The sequence below is a fragment of the Cavia porcellus genome, unplaced genomic scaffold (assembly GCF_034190915.1).
Source record: "Cavia porcellus strain 051 isolate PalLab524CR breed Dunkin Hartley unplaced genomic scaffold, mCavPor4.1 scaffold_12, whole genome shotgun sequence".
Lineage (NCBI taxonomy): Eukaryota > Metazoa > Chordata > Mammalia > Rodentia > Caviidae > Cavia > Cavia porcellus.
Genome location: NW_026947495.1, coordinates 17,179,873 through 17,186,359, shown reverse-complemented (window position 1 = coordinate 17,186,359; position 6,487 = coordinate 17,179,873). Strand labels below are relative to the sequence as shown.

The 6,487-nt window shown below is 40.3% G+C and overlaps 1 pseudogene; it reads right to left on the bottom strand.

Annotated features, from left to right (window-relative positions):
• Positions 1 to 2,491: 2,491 nt before the first annotated feature.
• LOC111754114 (pre-mRNA-splicing regulator WTAP-like) lies at positions 2,492 to 3,856 on the bottom strand (annotated as a pseudogene).
• Positions 3,857 to 6,487: the final 2,631 nt, after the last annotated feature.

Sequence of the window (6,487 nt, the reverse complement as noted above, 5' to 3'; positions counted from 1 at the left end):
ATTACAAATCTGCCCTACAGTTCAGATAATCTATCCTTAGTTTCTTTCAAGCTGTTATGCCAGTTTTCAATAGAGTTTTTAGTTTCTTGGTAATCTCTTTGAACCTGCTTCACGTATTCTATGTTTTCTCTATTTTCTCCATCAAACAATTCTCCCCTTTTTTTCTGTTCTTCCATTCCACCATCTGTTTTTTCTTGGGCGGTGCTTAGCATTTCTCTAACTATTCTGCTTATGTCTTGCTTCAGGTCATTAATAACTTCATTCCTGAACTCATGTATGAAGCTCTGGAGATGTCTATTGGTGCCATGTCTGCTATCGCCTGTTTCTCAGGATTGGGGGCCGAGGAGCCTTTCTTGTTGCTCCCTCTTCCCATATTCTTTGTTCCTTTTATACAAGCGTATATAGGAGGCCCAGCTTCCTTCCCTGTTGGCCACAGTCTGTTTGAATTGCGCCAGCTAGATGTTCCCACCCACCGCAGCACAGCAGGGAGATACCGACCAGGCAGCCTATGTGGGGCCCACCCCTCCAGGTCAACCTACTGAAGGCTTCACTGCTAGGGTGCACCTCCAGGCACTGGGACCTGAGTTGTGCTAGCCTACTGGGTCTCAGCCAGCAGCATCACGTAGGCTAGGCACTACTCATCAGTCCCGCTTGAGAAGGGGATATGTGACTGAAGTCACTACAGTGCTCTGTTCCGGCAAGTCTTCCCGGTCCCAGAATGTCCTCTGTTGGAGCCTCCTAGACCGTAGGAGAGTCCCTGTTTCCCTCACTCACCACAGGTCAATGCACGGCTCCCCGCCTGTCCCACTCTCAACTCCATTCACCGATTCCCATTCTCAGAGCTTTTGCGCGTCTCTCTCCCTGCCGAGCCAATTCAGACGCAACAGTGGCGGCAGGAAACCCAAATCGCGGCTTCCAGTCACACGGGCTCCAGCTTCCATGCTGAGGCTTTATCTGTTCCTGTTATAGCACCAGATTTGCATTCCCAGTTGGTTTCTCTCAGCCCAGTTCATTCTTGGGTCAGCAGGGTATATCTCTTCTTGTTTAGGATTGCTCATGCCGCACCATTCCTGGATTCTAAGCTGGGTCTCTCAGAGAGCCTCCGTAGCTGCTGCTATCTGTCTGCCATGTTCTCCCAGAAGCCATGATACATACTTTTTTCAGCCTCATGAAATTGTTTCTTTAGTTTAGCTGCTGTCCTTTCAGAAATTTCTGGTGTGTGTCTTCCAATTTCTTCTATGTCAGTGTCTGCCAGACTTGATCTGTGTGAGCTGGGGGTCTGAGATTATTCTTTGCTCCTTGGTCTTGACATTTCCCTAGGTTCCTCTAGACAAGACAGTTGTGGATTCCCAGGTGCATCCCAGGTTGGCTACACATCCATGGTGTAAGGGATTTGGTTTCTCCTAACCTAGGTTCCCAGGGAGGTGGTGCAGTATGGGGTGGCTACACTGAGACTCTCCCAATAGCATCAGTGTATGAGGGCTTGGCTGGCTGGTTCTCCTGGCCTGTGCGGGCTATTGGTCCCAGTGGTGGCTGTTGGGCTCATGAGGGGCATGGCTGGCTGTTTTTCCTGGCCCATACTGGTTACCAGTCCTGATGGCAGCTAGAGGGATTGTGGCAAGAGGTGGGGCATAAAATTGTTTTGTGACAGGGTTCTGCTTTGTAATTCAGACTGGCCTTGTGTAGCTCAAGGCTGTCTTGATCTCCCAAAGTTTCTACTGCCTCAGATTCCCAAGTGATGGGATTACAGATATGTGCCACCATACCTGGCTGAGTGTACATTCTACCATTTCTTTATAAAAATACAGCTTTTCCTACAAAAAGTGTAATGCTCATGATTTTTCTCTTTTGTCTCTTTTGTGGTAAATCTTAGAAACATATTGTCTAGATTGAGCCAGCCTTACAATCCTGGGAGGAATCCAATATGGATTTAATATTTTAAATGTATTATTGACCAATTTTCTGAAATTCTGTTAGGATATCTCAAAGCAGATAGATAATTTTTATCTGTTTTATTCTTTTTTCACATACTTAGATTTGGGGGTTATATCACCATTATTAGTTATTAGGAAAGAATTTCTTCTTTATTCTCTGATAAGGGTTATAGACAACTAAAATTCTATGTTCCTGGAATATTCAACACAAATCACTTAAAATGCAAGCTTCAGTTTTTGCAAATATCTTTGTTTTTAATTTACAGTAAAATCTTTGTTCAGGTTTGGTCAGCACAAATAAGGTATAGAAGAGTCACAGAGCAATATGCATTTACAGGAAATGACAGTTCATGGAAACTGAGTAACTCTGCACACATATTTCTGAAACATTCAGTCACCTGAAGAGAAAATGCACAGATGTATGGTGAGGAAAACGGTATCTAACATGGGAACCACTATAGGACTCCATCAAGAACTCCAGCATTCAGTGAAAACATCTACTATCCTGGAAAAACTTGGCAATCATACACACATCTGATCCAACAAATCTGGGTGGTGCAGAAGCATATAGCAGCATGAGTAAGAATGCCCTTACACAACACAGGTTCTAGATAGACACTGATTTATACAGCCATCATTGTGTTATACTGTAAGGAAAGATTTCCATTTACAACTTCACAGTAATGCATATAAAAATAACTTGATCCAGGCCAGGGATTTAGTTCAGCAGCATGTTTGGCAAGTGCAAGGTTGTTTGACCACCGGTATTGGAAAAAAAATTTTTTTTAATTTTTACAAACCTTGATCCTACAAATAATGTCCTTTTAGAAACATTCAAAGAAATGAACTGGTAAAATTTCCAGTGTGGCAGAGATATTGAAGCTAAATAAATTAAAAAAAAAAAACAGCCCAAAAACAACAAAGAAAATAGAAAATCAAACAAAACCAAAATACTCACAAAAAAGCAAGTTGCGACAAAAGTATGCATCAGTCTTTTGGACACTATCTTTTCCCAAGTTGAATGACACTGTGTAAACATTTTCTGGCAAAATGTTACAAACTGAACCCTGTACATATACACTTAAGTCCAAGCTATTCTGGACATGGTAGGAACCCTCAGTTTGGTGATGTTTTCCACTCTCCAGTTTCTCCTCTTGAGGGTCATGACTGGAGTTTATGTCATTTGAGTAGTGTGTGGGAGAGTTTTTACTGCCCATAGGAGACTTTACACTTTCATACCCTACACTGAACTGGTTCACATAATCCCTACCTTCTCTTCTCGGTCAGAGACCTTATTCCCATTCCCTGGGGAAGAATCAAAGTCATTCTCAAGTGCGTTCCTCTCCTTATAAAATCCAGACACAGGAGGAGCTGCCATTACCTGGTCCATTTGTCAGATGACTGCCATCTAGCTTCTGCCTGTTACCAATTCCAAAGATGTAGGCCTTATGATACTTGAGGTGAACACTTGAGGCTGCTGCTGCTGATATTGAGCCATCTGCTGGTGAGTCTCCTTTGATTGCTGCTAAAGAACCAAAATGGTGCTCTGCATGCCCTTACTTACTCATCAGGTTGAATGATGATGTCATTCAGTTCATCATGACTGCTCTTAAGTGTCTCACTATGTTTCTTCTATAAGGCCAACTCTGCTTCATCTGGGCAATACAGTCCTGGACGGCTGCCTTCCAAGCTCCTGGTTCTCCTGGATAAGCGTCAATGCTTTGCCATTAACTTTTTGCCTGCTTGGCTCATTTGAATTTTGATCTGGAAGTTCAACAAGAATCATGAAGTCCACAGTCATTGGCAAAAATGATACACAGTTTCTCTAACTCACTGTTCTCAAGGTTAAGAGCAATGTGCAATCCATTTTTATATTTAATTGGAATTTTGTTTGTTCAACTCATGATTTGAAATCTCTAGGTTATCAGTCCTCCAAATATCTGAAGACACAGTGTGTCACAGATTAAAGACTTCTGTTTCTTCCTGTTTTCTGCAAACAGAAGTATTTCTCAAGTGTCTACATGTTCTAGAAGGGGAAATGTTTTGAAGGTGTCCTCTGCTTCAAAATAGTCCAGCAGCTCTGAAGCAAGGCAAAGTGGAAGAGAAAAGAACTGAAACACAAGGTTTATCTGGTAAGTTTTTCATTAACCATTACAAGCTGGACAGTATAAGACTGTGAGTTTTTTCTCAAAAACTCTGAGTCTTGTTGTGGGAACAAGTACTTGGCTGGCCCATCACAACTTTCTTATAGTGAGACTATCAGGGAAGGCATGACTCGGGAGTAGGATTTGTTTATCAGTGTAAACTTGCAGGCATTCAGTTCATTTTGGGCTGGTTACAGTTTGTGTGTTTCAGTTCACCTTTCATTTTTAGGAAAAATAAGTTGATCACTGGGTCTACCATTGTATTTTTTTTAAGAGGATAAAACAAATTAACACCAATAAAATCAAACCAATGTAAGTGGTATAGGACTTCAGAAACATTACAAAATCAACAATAGTTACCATAATTTTTTTATGCCTTCAAAATAGTTCTAGATAACTTCAAACCTAGTAAAAATCAAACAATAAAATAGAATAGAAATAATAAAAACAAAAAAATGAATGCAATAAAGGACTTCAAAGTTAGCCGATAATAAATGCAAAATTACTACCATAATATATCTTGCTGTCCTCAAAATAGCTGCTCCTGCCTTTGGATTTGACATAATCAAACAAAACAAGAGAATACAACCTAACCCAGCAAAACAATGAAAATGACATAGGACTTCCAAAATAAGACCACAGGGAATCAACAATGGCTGCAACCCTTGGAAGGAGGTCCCCTCTAGATGCCACATAGCGTACTGCTATCCTCTGGACCTATGATCAGGCCACTGGCCCGAGGCTTGCAGCGGTAGTGAAACACCAAAGCACCACAGGTATCCAATTGCATTTCACCTCCACAGCTATTATCACAGCCTGTGTTTCTCTGAATAAGCCTGTCGCTGACAGCGGGGAGGTAGTATTTGTTGTTTGCAAGCTGCACCCTGGAACTGGCTAGGGTCTGTCTGTTGCAGCCTAGTGGCAGCCTGTACATGACACTGGTTCCTGAACTGGGCTTGCTTCCTGGTGTGGCCTTGTTCTCTCTATCCCCAGTCTGCAAATGAGCACTGACTCTTGGGGAGAAGCTTGGATTTGGCTGTTCCCATCCAGCAGCAGCCCATGTATGGCACTGGTTCCCAGACTGGGCTTGCTTCCTGGTGTGGCCTTGTTCTTTCTACCCCCAATCAATGAATAGCCATAGGTGGAAAGTTGAAGAACCAAAAACCATATTCCATAAGACAGGAACTCAGGAAAAAAGTGAGCTATTCTATTTGCAGATGAAGTTTGTTTTTAAGCCAAGACTGATCAGAAGAAATAAGGTTATTTAATGCTCATTAAGCAAATAATATGAGAAAGATGTAACAACCATAAATATATATGCAATAAATACCAGTACACCCAACTGTATAAAGCAAATATTAATGGATATGAGAAATCAAACACTAATAAAGTGTAATACCTCACTGTCACAAGTAGATCAACTAGACCAAAAGAAAAATATTGGAGATGAACCAAACATTTCAAAATAGACTTAGCAGTTATGTGTTCCACCTCACAACAGAAAACACATTCTTCTCAGCAGCACAGTAGACTTTCTCCAAAGTAGATCACATACTAGCTCATAGAACATGCTTAAGTAAATGCAAAGGAATTGAAATTATTCCATGCATGTTATCAAATCATAGTGCAGTGAAATGGGAAATCAGTGGCAAAAGAAACCACAAAAGTAATATAAATACATAGAAATTAAATAACAATGTCCTGAACAAAAAAATGAGTTACAGATAAGGTAGAAATAAGACAATTTGTATAACTAAATGATAGTTCCAATAAGATATTCTAGATCTAATGGAATACAATGATAACAGTCCTACAATGGAAATTTATAGCAGTGAACTATATCAGAAAAATGGGGCAAGCTCACATAAATTACTAACGTTAAACCTCAAGCTTTGAGAAAGAGCAAGTTAAGGAAGGAAGTTAAAAGATCAGAGCAGACATTAATGCAATTGAGGCTAACAAAATGATACTAAGAATCAATGAATTCAAGAGCTGGTTCTTTAAAAAATTAAATAAAATAGACAAACCCTTATCCAACCTTATCAAAAGAAAGGAAGACTCAAATTCATATGATGAGGAATGAAAAGAGAGAAGTCACAATGCATCCTACAGAAATCCAGAAGATCATCAGTACCTACTGTGAGAACCTGTACTCTAAATGAGATGGAAAATGCAAAAGAAATGGACAGATTCCTAGATACATATGAGACAACAAGCGGGATCACATCATACTAAAAACTTTTCACAGCAAAAGAACCCACCATCAGAGTGAAGAGAAAACCCATAAAATGGAGAAAAAATTAGCATCTACTCTTCAGACAAATAACTAGTATCTAGAATATATAAAGAACTGAAACATCAGCTCCCTAAATTTAAAGACCCAATTTAAAAATGGGCATCTGAAATGAA